The sequence below is a fragment of the Lepisma saccharinum genome, chromosome 29, assembly GCF_977018435.1.
Source record: "Lepisma saccharinum chromosome 29, izLepSacc3.1, whole genome shotgun sequence".
Classification (NCBI taxonomy): domain Eukaryota; kingdom Metazoa; phylum Arthropoda; class Insecta; order Zygentoma; family Lepismatidae; genus Lepisma; species Lepisma saccharinum.
This window is the reverse complement of record NC_139257.1, coordinates 44,273,680-44,288,195: the sequence shown is the minus strand read 5'-3', so window position 1 is coordinate 44,288,195 and position 14,516 is coordinate 44,273,680. Positions and strand designations below refer to the sequence as shown.

At 39.7% G+C, this 14,516-nt stretch overlaps 1 protein-coding gene across 1 annotated transcript in view; it reads right to left on the bottom strand.

The window, feature by feature from the left end:
• conu (Rho GTPase-activating protein conundrum) overlaps nt 1-14,516 on the bottom strand; it is a 327,867-nt gene that overhangs the window by 195,398 nt on the left and 117,953 nt on the right. The window contains exon 3 of the mRNA XM_083114347.1: nt 3,142-3,181. The gene's annotated coding sequence lies outside the window, so the exon portion shown is untranslated. The remainder of the gene's footprint in view (nt 1-3,141; nt 3,182-14,516) is intronic.

The following is a 14,516-nucleotide window of genomic DNA, read 5'->3' as shown; positions in this document are numbered from 1 at the left end:
ACAGTGAGAAAAGCTGTGATATTTTTATGTTGCTATTCCACGCCACCAAGGATTATTGTCGCCGGTGCAGAGGAAAATCTAACAAATTCCATTGCAACATCATTGATGTTTTGAGGTTTATGGTGTTTATGTGAATTTCCAAATCAAAATCCAATGCACCAAAGCACCGCACATAAAAATGACTGGTGATGCAGTTCCCTTACCACAGTGGCAATGTTAGTCAGGCAAACTTAATTAAATCTGATGTATGTTGCATTTAACGAGGAGGGAACTCATTTACGACAAACAGCTTTTCAAGGACAATTTCTACGCATCGTACCCACCACTCGATCGTTACGAGCTGGTCCCAGCCAAGTCTCTCTACTCTGGGGAAAAGATGGCAGCAACTTCCCAGAAGAAGTTTGGATTCGGAAATTATGTCACAATCGAACAAAGGGTTGTTGTGCAACTTTGACAGCAAATGTCAACCTCTATCTTCCAGAAACCACGCGATAACAACCCAAACAAACAAATACTCTTTGTCCCATCCGTTGTTAAATCCTACGCGCCGACGTCATAGCTATAAAATCCTAACAGAACTGAACAGCGAAAGAAAGCATTTTCTTGCTCAGCTCTAGATCATGGTGATATGGTGAGTACAACGCTCGGAACGAATTTATCGTCTTTCCAAATTTAAAGTGAGCCTGGCAGTCTGTACACAAGTTCTGAAACTGTGTGTCGTCCAGGGTTTCACTTTTCCCACGCTAGAGTGTAGCACAAGCGCGGCCCTGGAACAGAATGACGTCACTAAAATTAAAACTAGGGTAATGCGGAAATACTACGGCCGCCAAAACAAGCTAGCCTAACCTACTGTGAAGGACGATAGGTAAATGTACACGTTTGACTGTTTACGTTTTGTGATGTTACAAGTTTAGTTGTTATACTCTTTCTGCACTTTCCTAGTTTTGTTTCTCATTTGTAACAAACTTTTAGAAGTTACAACTTGTGAAAGAAAATAATTTACATTGTATTTAGGAAGTATTTGTTGTTATGATACAGATCTCTCAGTCTGAAACAATCAAAGAACCTTCTCATTTCACCATGTCAAAAAAGAAATTTGTGGCCCTACGATTGCATGCAAATATAAGTTTACTTCTTTTTAAAAAAATGGTGTAATTAGATAAAAGTTATCCTTTGTTGCATATTGTTGAGATCCAAATCATGTACTTGGAAAACATTTTTTAAAAGACAAAAGCGTAGTGACAAAAACAGTCTCAGATTTTCTATCAAAAAGATGAGTCAAAATTTCATTAAATACAGAATATTAAAACGTTCATTCACGATGAAAAAAGTTTTTGTTTTTTAATTTTCTGTATATTCTAAATTTTTTCATAAACTTATAATTTGACCATAGAACCGGGCGGGGGAGCAAAATCACGGACAATCACGTTCTGTAGAAATAAAATGTGAGAAGTACTCGTGCACAAAATTTGAAACACATTCTTTTCATTAATTCCCTACCTTTAACGCACACTGAAGTGTCTGAACTGTATAATAATTGAACCCTTCACGAAACCACTAAAGGTCATGGCCTATGGGAAACAAAAAGCACCATCGCGTTAAGTTCAGATTCGCACGGTGTAAAAGGTTAATTGATTGGCCACAAAAAAACCTTTCAATTACCCGAATATAACGGTGTTCATTGGGAATCACGACGCACTAGTGATAATGTTGATTGGCGCAGGTGCTTAATCAGAAATAATAAGGGGAAGCATTCTTTAATAGATACGTGCGAGTGCAAGAGAATTGGATTCTTACAGTGAGAATGAAATTACAAGCTAGTTCTTACTAAGAACGAGAGTTTAAGTCAAAAGTTTGAGGCACAACCTTAAGTTCTCACTTAAAACATGGAACTATTGCGTAGGAAGTGCATCTTGATCGTTTCTTTCTTATTAATAGGGTTAGGATTTTTATGACCTAAAAATTACCAAAATATGCTCTTATGACCTAAAATTTTACAAAATATGCACTATAATTTGAAAAATATGCCCTTATAACTGGACTGTTTCAAACATGAACATCTAAATGCTGAGATATTTTCACATACGTACTATTTTTAGTTCACTTTATGGGCCCTAAGTTGCAATGCACAATGAATACTTTCTCTAAATTTTCAAATAAAAATGAAGATGATTTTGCTACAGTCCAAAAAATAAAAACTCGAGTAAACACGGGAGTAAGAACAAATCCACTTTGAAACTGACTATATATTTCTTGAAAATGCATAAATATGCTGAATATGACTGAAAATGCATCAAAATATGCTCTATCACGCAGAAATGGCCAAATATGCCAAAATATGCCCTTTAAAAAACATTTTTTTTTAGCTTCTTCATAATATGAATTTCTATATGTTTGGGGAACACATCAATCACCCTTACCAAAAAAAATATGCTGTATTAAAATTCCTAGCCCTACTTATTAATATATTCCTACTATATCAGTCCAACAATAATTCAATGATCTTCATCTCTTGATTGTTGATGATATGACGTAAGGGTTATGCAATATCAAGCCGACCTTTGTGGCGGAGTGGTTTATACACCACGCTATGACGTCAGGGTTCCAGGATTCGAATCCCGGCCTCGGCATTGTGAATGTCCATTCATCAATTTCATCACATCATCACACATCTACGGGACTAACAAAAATTGGAAGAAATGCGAAGTAATATAAATGAAATTAAATTAAATTACTGACTCAGCTTTTCGAATAGGCGAAAAAATTTTCAACAAATATTGATAGTTATTCGGTGGGATCCATGAGTATTACAGTGCAAATTGTCCGTCATCATGTTCGTTCACTTTATTTGACCCAAAAAGAGCTTCAAGAGTTAAAAGAAAACTCAAAACAAGCTGTTGACAACTTTTGCACCAGCATACACAAAAATCCACCGCTTAAAAACACACAGGATGTAAGAGCAAATTAATGAAAATAATCATGGTGAATTTGCACGGTAATACTCATGGATCCCATTCCCACTGTACTACACTAGAAACAAGTAACACGGTGAGGTATGTTGGTTGAGGTTAATTCAAAACCTATTTAGTGAATCAGTTTAACTACAATTCATAATTTTACAAATAAAATAATAACACCTACCTTGGTTAGTGAATGGAAGTGAACTAATTAAATAGGTAATCTGTAAAGAAAATAAGAAAGATATATTACTTCCAAGTTCTTTAATTTGATTATACACATGCACATAAGTCATATTATCATACATTATCGAGAAACTTGGCTTCACAAATCAACATCAACATAGTGCAAGAGCTGCACAGAGCATTGCATTGTAAAATGATACATTCGTTCCCACACATGGATGAATTGCACAACGACTTGCTTCTGATTACTTTCATGTAACGAACATGTTACCAGCCATTAACATAATCACAGCTTGGCGCTTCTTCATTACATCCGCGGTCTAATTAAACAGATTCCTTCAAACGAGCAAAATTAATGGCTTTCCGGAAGTTTCGCACGGTTGAAATTGAAACCGTCCAATTCCACAGATCAGGGAGGGAAGAGGCGTCTGGAATTAAATTCTTCTGGAAGAATGCGCCTAACGGTCTCTCGCTTCCGCTCCCGATACCTGCTGGAGAACTGGACCAGGGCTCCAGCAAGGGCTGCCTGGAGGCCGCTATTTACACAGCCTGTCATTAGCCATTGGACGCAAATTAAGAAGATCGGTTCCAAGCAATCGGGTTCTGTTGGAGGTCCAGGGTCTGGTTCCAAGATTGATATCCAGAGTTTTTCTAATCAGAACTGTCATAATTTTATCGCATATTACTAATTACACGTGGTGGGGGTATTACCTCAAATGCGTCTTCACATGAACTTCCCCATTAGTGTTGCCCACGGGACGAGACGGGACAGGCTTTTAAAATTCGAGACGAGTCGAGATTGACCATGTGTCATAAGACAAACGAATATTTTCGAGACGAGACAGCATTTCCACGAGACGAGACAGGCCAAAGTCTCGTCTCGTGGGCAACACTATTCCCCATGCGGAAACGGCAAGCGTAATAGGACAAAACCTATCCGTGGAAGTCAATGTTAACTTGCAGACAGATATCCAATCGGTGTTTTCTCCAGTGCCGGAGTGGTCAGCACATCGCGCTACGACGCCAGGGGTCTCGGGTTCGAATCCCGACCTGGGCATGGTTGTTTGTGAGTGTCCATTCATGAATTTCATCACATCATCACTCATCTCCAACTTCGCAAATTAGCCGAAAGTGGCACAAAAAGCAAAGTAAAATAAAGCAATCTCTGCTTGAAGTGACAGCGGACATCCATACTAATACTGGACCAACGATGATCCCTATGCTATCCCATATTCCTAGATATGTGTATATGTACACTCAGTTCGCAAGTGTGTGTGTGTGTGTACTGAAAGTTTTAGTTCAAGAAGAGCCGTGAATTTTTAATATATTACGCTTTCCTGCCGGTGACAACACACCATCGTGAGAAAAATGGGGGGCTGCGACGAGTGATTAGCGGAATCCGGTCGAGGAAATCTCCTACAACGGCTGAGGGTTCGGCGTGCTGACCCCACGTCGCCTCATCATCGGTTGAAGAATTCCACACCTCTAGGTAGGATTGTGAGAGGGCAGTCATGAGGCCAGGGTCCTTCCAGGGCCGTCAAGCCACTTATTATTTATTACTTGAAGTACATAGCATGAGTCTGTATGACATGTGTGTAATTAGGACTACAATTTCACTAAATTAACACAGAATTGAGGTTTTCGCGGAGGAGGGAAGGAGTCAGGATCAATTTTATAGATTGATTGATTGATTGATTTGATTTTACTTCGCGTTTTGTGCCTCTTGGCTAATTTCCGAAGATGGGGATGAATGATGAATGGACATTCACAAACAACCATGCCCGAGCTGAATTCGAACCCGGGACCCCTGGCGTCGCAGCGCGATGTGCTAACCACTCAGCCACAGGGTCCAGCTCAATTTTATAGAAACGAACATATTTGTTTAGTACACATTTGGAAAACAGTGGAATGTAGTTTTCAATTTGCCGACTGAACATTATACTTCTTAAAACAAGACTTTTATATAACACACGTAATTTATCACACTTACGGCAATAATAATTTTAGCGAAAGGTTTCGTATGCTCTACCATACATTTCCAGTGGCTAAAATCTCGAATGAGAAGAAACTATCGGACAACGAATATTGATTTCCCTTTCATTTTACAGACGTTTGTCTCGGCCTAGCCTTCAAGAGCACCATTTCGTCCTCATATTAGGTTTTTAAGGATGAATTTCGTTTCGTATCTAAATTAGAGATTTGAAGGTTGGTTATCCACCCAAGATGCATACAACTTAAAACAGGAGCGTTGTACTAATATCACCATACAGCGTACAAGTATCAAATTTCTCCGCCTTCTTGTTTCCGAAGTTATTGATTACCAACAAGTTGACAAAGCAATCCCTAGAGCCTCCCGATGGCGTAGTGGCAACGTCGTCGCCTTGTAATCAAGAGGTCCCGGGTTCGATACCCGGTGAAGGCACATAGTGGTTCGGATCCCACTTTAAACTGTAGGTCCAGTCCCGATTAGCCTTACTGTGGACTTAAATCACCAAATCAACCAATGAAATCAAAGTAATCTCTGGATACTCATTCCGAAAATAAAGACCAAAACACCAACCTGCTTTACCAAACGTGGGAATGCCATATGTTGCTGTAACCCGACCCGGGATGTGATTTGAGTTACATAAAGATCTGCCACGGCAAGCGGACTTCCTCAAGGTGAGTTGAACGAGACTCCTCCTGACACGCAATATCCGAAGTCATTCGTGCGTCGAATCCCAAAATCTTAGTCCGAGGAATGTAGAAATTCAATATTCTTTATGGAAGCGATTCTCAAACTTTCAACGCTCCAGGTACCCTTGTGACGAAAATTATATACGTAGAATCCCACAGTACCGCGGTAGCTCAGTTGTTAGGGCGTCTCACTACCATGCGGGGAAGAACCGGGGTTTTCTCCACCTGTTCAAGCTGTTCCGGCTCCCACCCAGCGTCATATGAATTGGGTACCTCTGGGTGGTAAAGGCGGCCAGGGGCATGGTGCTGATCACATCAGCCGCACCTTCGGCCGTGATCAAGAAAGTGTGGGGCCCTAATCCCACACCCCCTAAACGCCGTCATGGCTTGGTGCAAAGCACAGGGGAGCACTTTATTCTCTTACTTTTACAGCACCCTTGTTTTTCCCCGGTCATCCTGAAATGCAATAGCAGACCAAATTAAATTTTATAAAATTTCGCCTCAGAGCTTTAAATTTACGCCAGTTTCTTAATTGCAGAATCGATGGTGTTTTAAGTCCACTTTATGGACAGTAAGGCTAATTGGGACTGGACCTACAGTTTAAAGTGGGATCCGAGCCACTATGTGCCTCCATCAGGTATCGAACTCCGGACCTCTTGATTTTAATTGCAGAATTCTTCTATGATAGGGTAAAGGAGCACTTAAGGAAAAAAAAAAGTGTTACACACATTCGCAAAGTGTAGGACATGTATAGGGCACAATCATTCACAGAATATAATATTTATGTATTGGGGCTCCCGCGTAGCTAAACGGTTTGCGACCTCGCTTTCGGTACGAGGCGCTGGTGTTTTCCCAGCCTGGAAATGACAATTGGGGGAGCTACTTGAAAGCAACAGTGGCGGACTCCGGTCTTGAAAGCCAGAAAGCAGCGGCGATGGGACTCAATGCGCCAAACCCGCCTCACTTAAGGCGAGGAGGGACAATTACGCAGTAGTTGTGCATTTATTTCAATATCGTCGGATTGGGCACTGCTATTTAAAAAAGGGTTTAGTATGCAAGAGAGTATGAATTTCTCTCCATGTTGCACGTGGGAACTGTTTTCCAAGTTGATTACTAAGCTAGACACGATGTTTGAAAAATATCCTTAATAAGTATTTACAGAATCCCATGTATTCCTTATCGGAAATCGACTACAACTTCAAGCTACGGCTAATCAAATAGGAGTTTCGACTTTTCGTAATACTATGAGATAGTTCGTGTCCTTTTTCCGTCCATGTACTTTTCTACGTCATTTGATGTTTCATATTCCCGAGAGAACGAATAAAATAATGGTCCCATAAACCTAATGCATTTCTCCTTGCCTCATAAGGCCATCCTGGCAGTGTCGCCAAACCTGATGTGCATAAAAGAACTACATTTGACCATTAATAGAGCTAAATATGAATTTCAAGGAGCTAGATTAACGAAGGCTTCATAAAGTGCCTACTAGGGTAATTTTAGTTGTCAGAGGGGTGGGGGCACTGCTATTACAGTTAGCTTTAAAGTGATGGCAATTTATTCTTAGTTTTCACCGCCTAAATTTGGCGGCATCACCCATCTCAATAACCCAATGATGTTCATATGAAAACGAAAATAAAGGATTCACGGATAATAATATTGTCATCTTCACCTTAGCCACAGCGCTATATATAAAAATACCTGGGGAGGAAAAAGAGGGTGGGTGACGCAGCCTATATATGAATATCACGTCACGTGCAAAATGTACACTCATGGCAAAGGTTGGTCCTTATGGGCCGGAGCCAGTGGTGACATCATGATGGGGCAGAGGGCGGGTGCCACAGTTCACAGTAACGAGTGCACGAAATAGCCAGATCTAGCTCCAAAAGAGCGAAGTTGTTAACAGTTATCGGCAGCTACCCCAGCGAGAAAGACCTAGGGGAAATTGTCCCTCCTCGCCTTAACGAAAAAGGTGCTTGGTTGTTGCACAATGGAGTGTAGTTTTGTTCTTTACATTATGTTGTCGATTTTTCCCTCGCTGATTTTTCTAAGACCTACAGTTTAAGGTGGAAGGAAATCTAACATTTCGTTTTGAATATAACACAAGAGTGTTATGTCCTCATTCTTTATATCTAGGAACCAACGATTTCGCGAGTGTCATCAGCATGAATACAGGGTTAGCGTAAAAAATAGACAGTTAAAACTCTTTATAATTTGAAATTTGTTTGTTACATCTGACACCATTTAGTACTGTTGTATAGGTGGGTTTCATGTGACGTCAGGATTCGCACCGCCGCCATGTTCCAGCATCTTTTTGGATGATGCATTCTTGTGCATCAAAACGCATCAACTGATGCATTAAAATGCATCTCGACTGAAATAAGTCCTCACTTGAATTAATTGATGCACTTTGGTGTTTATTTCACGACATGCACCAAAATGCATCAAATGTGAATCTGATTCTTTGAAGAAGATGTAAAACATACTTTAGTGCATCAATCGATACGATGCATTTAGTTCTCTGAGTGTGGGCACAAAGTGCACTTAACAGACTTGGACCTCAGTTGCGAAGTAAAAAGCTGTAGGGGTAACATCACTCAACCGTTATAACGTTGCCAAGCGTACGTCTGTTTTCGTCAGTTGTTTTTATTGACCTGTTTGTACAGTATTTTAGTGTTTTGTGTACTAATTTGTGTAATTGTACAACTTTTACCCAGTAACGGCTCTGATCGCCTCCTCCCCCCCCCCCCCCGTTCTACAGTACGTTTGGCAACATGCTGCGTATCAGACGCTTAATTCTTTCGTCCCGGCACCAACGTTCGGTGCCTTGTGACACGAAGATGTCCGATATCAGTCGAAGAGTATTCAACTGATCGCTGATTCGTTGTTGCCCAGCCGTCAGGTAGAATGGCGAGCGGTATAGTTTTAATTACATTAATAGTACTTAATCCCTCTTTCTTCTACACACAGAAATGCATCATATCGATTGATGCACCAGAATGCATCGATTGATGCACTAAAGTGTGTTTTGTAGCTTCTTCAAAGAATCAGATTCACATTTGATGCATTTGGGTGCTTTTTTGTGTCGTGAAAGAAACACCAAAGTGCATCATTTGATTCAAGTGAGGATTGTTTTCAGTTGAGATGCACTTTAATGCATCAGTTGAAGCACCTTGATGCACCTTCCTGCATTTTTTGGATGATGCACTTAAACGTTTGGTCCGAGCTAATGACTTTATGCAGCTCATGCATCAAAAAGATGCATTCTGGTGCATCAAAACGCATCAGCTGATGCATTAAAGTGCATCTCGACTGAAAAAAATCCTCACTTGAATCAAATGATGCACTTTGGTGTTTCTTTCACGATACAAAAATGCACCAAAATGCATCAAATGTGAATCTGATTCTTTGAAGAAGCTACAAAACACACTTTAGTGCATCAATCGATATGATGCATTTAGTTCTCGGAGTGTACCTTTCCAACTCATTAACACGGATAAAAAAAGAGAAAAAATGAAAGTATGTACAGGATGAAATCTCTAATTGGCCTAGCAATATTACTGCATCTTCATAGCAGAGTTTCATGAAGATAGACTGCACCTGGCAGTCCTCGATCCTCGCCTCTCCCCCAACATTTATAGAGGCAATAAACCCCTTGCTTGTTTTCGCCTTGTTGTCTTTTCCTTCATCGTCAGAAGGAGCTTTCAGCGGCCTTCACTCGGCGGTCTCCTTCTGTTCGTATGCCTCGGTGATTTCCTCTCCCTAACTGATCCTACAGCATCAGTTCTGGGTCGTATAACAACGATGAATCAAGGCCAGGAGACAATAAAAAGAGGTTTAAGTGAAAGATCTCTCTTCCTCTGTGACGTTCATTTCACCTCAACATTATGCACACACGCACAGGGGGTGTAAAATTATTTCTGGTGCGTTGATGTTCATTTGATTTTGATTTTGATTTGATTTAGTTTATTTTACTTCGCGTTTTGTGCCTCTTGGCTAATTTGCGAAGATGGGGATGAGTGATGAAATGATGAAATTGATGAATGGACATTCACAAACAACCAAGCCCGACCGGGATTCGAACCCGGGACCCTTGGCGTCGCAGCGCGATGGCGTTGATGTTCATATCCAAGGCAAAACTACAGAGGTATAGTCAAGAACACTAATGTGTTGGAAGGTAGGAACAGGAAAATGAACTTTCAATTTATTTTACTCATCCCATGTATATAGGTCCCGGGTTCGAATCCCGGCCATGGCATGAGTGTTCTTTGTGAGTGTCCCTTCATCAATTTAATCAGGTTATCACTCATCCTCATTGTCGCGATTAGACAAAAGTGGCAGAAAAGTGAAGTACAATGAATCAAATTAACCAACCATTAAATGTAGGCAACCCAAAACACAATTAATTGCATAACATGCGATACTTTTCTCTATCCATTATCAATGAACGTTTCTGTATCACATGCAACACACCAGTTTTAAATGATTTACTTTATCTGAATATGAGGGTTCACTAATTCAGACTCCCTGCTTCAACTCATAGCTCACCTCTTTCAGCAGATTTTTTGTATATGTGTGTGCGTGTGTAGAGTGAGAGGGGGGGGGGGGTGAGGCAGTGTTGCTATATATCTCCTTTGCCACATACAGGAATGTTTAAAACCGCTGTTGTACACTTACACACAACACTGATATATTTTATATATTCTAATCCACATGTGCACGATATGAAAATAATATAAATTTTTGCAGGACATAAAAATAATACAATTTCTTTTTATGTCTGACAACCCTAGATGCATGGTATTATAGCAATAATGAATGCATTAGAAAATACTCAGGTAAATGTTGAAAGCATAAGAGCATGAAAGGTGAAAGCATGGTGAAGAGTAGTTTAATCTGGTGTTGTACACAGTGGCGTGACCAGAAATGTTGTTCCCTTTTGCATACTTTTTCGTATTTGAAGTTCTTTCTTTTGGACTGCTGGACAAAAGGGGGAGGGGGTACGGGGTTCCACCGAACCCTCTTGGGCACGCGACAGAGGGAACACAACTCAATGAATTCAAACAAAAGTACTCTCTTTTTAAACTCTAAGCGAAGTTCAAACCAAAAACAAAATCCTAACTGTTCTTGTTTTAAGCCTGGCTACAAGTCCGTTTCCTTCGCGATCACAGCAAATATGGGAAACTAGATAAATAAATGTTCTTTAACCAAAAAAAGCGTTTCGAATGGTATTTAGTGGTATATTAAACGAGACTGCCTTCTCATTCCCAATCACTTGATCTAACGCAGTCACAAAAGCCGAATATGAGCTATACTGCATAAGCGACCCTTGTGTTTTACAGTTTCGGCGTAAAAATATATATATATATATATATGTTCACTCGTAGTACTTATGTAATTCGTGCTTCGAATTGGCACTGTACATTTTTTATTCAGAAGTTCCTGTTCTGTGAAATGCATTTTTCATTCAGAAGTTCCTGTTCTGTGAAATACTATAAACTTTCTTTCATTACTTAGCATAGCTGCTTCCTGTATCGATATCCATGTTCTAAACACACATTATTGCCAGGTCGAACTTTGGTTTTTAACGTGGTTATGTATGCGAATTTCCACTAGGATTCAACTTTCTTTATGTCGTTTTTTCATCCGTATTTATGATTTTCAATTTATTTTTCGATATTGAAGCTTCTATTTTTGAATAACTGTAAATTATTTTCGTTAATTTAAATTGTTTTCCTTCAATTTGTTTGGAAAATATATGGTTATTAGGTTATTTCATTGTTCAAGGTTGTCCTAGCGGTGTGCGATAAGAGGCTTCCTTATCGCACAACGTCAGGACAACCTTGTGTTGTGATGTCACCGAGGAATAAGCTACTAGTAGTTGTTTCCTCACCATAAATCCTACATTTCTGGAATCCTAGATTCATAACCTTTCCAACGATGTGTTATACATATTTGTATTAGGAAGGGTCGATTCGACATCCTTACCTCTTGCTTCCTTCCAACAACTGTATTCTGTTATCTTTAGAAATTTTCCTCCTGCAAATACCACTGCGTGTGGATCACGCTTATGTCACAAAGTTTTTGCCCTTAGAAGTCGGTAGCAACGTACGTGCTGTTCCTTACGAAACCTAGAATCACAAAAGAGCTAATTTTTGCATCGTCATATCTTCCTACGCCACTTTTCAAGTCACACCTGTGTCAATCTAGGATTATGCAACGGTCGTTGAAAAAAAGAGAGATGAGGAACGACGTTGCAGCGCATCTAGCGGTGGGAAGGAAAGGGGAGATTGTTCCTCAATTCAAGATGTTACATCTAAATTGAAACAACAAACTGTACTGTGCATTTTATGCGCAAGACTATTCTACGAGTATTTTCACTTAGGTCCAAGTTCTTAATTGTTTTCGATAAAGTTTACTTCAGTTTTCAAGTAGTTTTCACAGTTATTTTTACGGTTTTAACACTAGCGTCTAAATTGCATTTTCTGTAGTATTGATATGAAGAGAGAAATCCGTTGTACCAGCATTAACGATCGAGTGAGAGGCACATCCAGCTACTAACACGTCGTGAAAATAGGTTGATAACAGCCCTAAATCTGGCCTCCTAGCAAACAACACAGGCATTATTAGAATTAGAATTCTGAAAATAATGCATGTAAGTTTGTCAGGAGGATTAACTCTGGTACTATTAGCATGTTTGAGAAACCGATTCTCGCAAAGTGGATGTGCTCCGAACTAAACCCCTCCATTAACGCCAGGTTGCATGTATTCTTTAGCTTATGTCTTAATAGTGACTTACTTAACACCGGATACTATGAATGAAATGTACCGGAAACCACGTTCTTGCACAATAGAGAGGAGGGGGTAAACGAAAACAACACGTTAGGTACCGACTGTATGAAATAAACAACTTTTTCCACGTAGCGGAAATGTGTTTCAGCGCAGAGAACAAGAGTTGTTACCGAAGTTCACATCTCTTCCTAGTAGCTGTTAGAAGCAGTAGACAGAAAATAAAAAAAATATATTCTGGGGAAAACAATTACCAACATTCCTCCCAGACCATTGTTGGAAAAATTCCCACGTTCCAGCATCCTCGGAGCGAAAGTTTTTATCCAGAGTTCGGCCGTGAAGAAATGGGTCAGGAAACGGGAAGAGTTGATGGAGGCAACCTTGAAACACACTGGATGTTTCTGGGAGAGCCTTTTTATTTTTTTAAGAGAGAGAGAGAAACAATTCTTCTAGTGTTTATATTAATAGAAAAAGAAGGCAAATGCATCCAGCAGTACAATAGGCAATGCTTTGAAGGAAGCGTTGAAGTAGAACTGGATTTAACTTGATAAATAAGAGAACACCGCTATTAACAGAGTCCGTGTAACTGCCTGTTTAAGCTTCTTTTTCTTGTTAAATCCAAAACTCACAAGCATAGGCATGGCGAGAGGTCGGCCGTTGGTTAAAATTGAATATTATCATTATTAAAATAACAATATTTAATTTTTTGCTACATTAATTGGTACAAATCAAAAAATTCTACAAGTCATTGTTGTTGTATATTTTAATTCACGTTGCTTCTATGCATCTTTAGGCAAGTTGATACAATGATGATGAATGAAAATGAATGGACGCTCAAAAAGGAACAGCCAGGACTCGAACCAGACACCTGTGGTGTATGAACGTCTGCAGGATTTTTTTCCAGGGAGGGGCAAACAAGGCACATATTCCTCCGTAATAGTGTTGTTCCTCTCAAAAAGCATTGCTTTAGTTTAAAGTTATCATGTTCCTGCAATGAGATTTCAATAAATAAAATATATTACTGTGACTGAAATGAAATTATATGCGTGAAGTATATCATTTGTGTTTGAGTTTCATTTTCCACGGAGGGGCCACCGTCCCCCGTTGCCCAGTCCCTTCCGTACGTCCATGCGTTAGTGGCGAGATCGTTAATCGATCGATCAATGACCTCGGCTACAAACTTGATTTCTGAATGTCATGTATTTAAATGTGACAATTTTCATTTCTACATGTCTGAAGACAGGGTGCTACTTTTCTGTCCAATTCTAAAAATCTCTCTAGATTTTTTTTTTTAAAAAAAAAGCTATTTTTATGTTTGCACGTAGCCATTCAAGTGAATGGTCAGACTGAAGAAAGTATTTGGTAAGTTAAATCATGATGTTTATAAATCATTATTTCTATGAGCAATTCCAATCAATCGCCATTGTCATAACTTACCAGAGATTACGGCAAATTTTGCTTTCTACAGATTTTCCTCACACTGCAACCAAGAGATAAACAAAGGAATTGAATGGTTTTGAGAAGAAATATCGATATTTCCATTTTTCCTGCTGAGAAGATTCGGTACCACCATTCGTGCTGGGAGAAAGTCATCGAACTTCAAATTCTTCACGAGACAATATGGCGTGTTCAACTGTTCATCCCAAACAAGGGATTGTTTACGTGAAAGAGAAAGTCCAGGAAATTGTTTGCGGAACGAGTTTACCAATACAGCAAGAACTTCAACAACAGAAATTAATGTTTCGAAAGAAAACACGCTTAGAAATTCAACTGTTCGTCTGCACCAACCGCGGGCGTGTAGTGGAAGCTATTTTTCAAGCAGCGCCACACTTGGTTGGTTTGTACAACGTTCCATGGAGACAACCGCAGTGAAATTTCTCCAGCTGTTTTTTTGGAAGAAGAAACCGTATC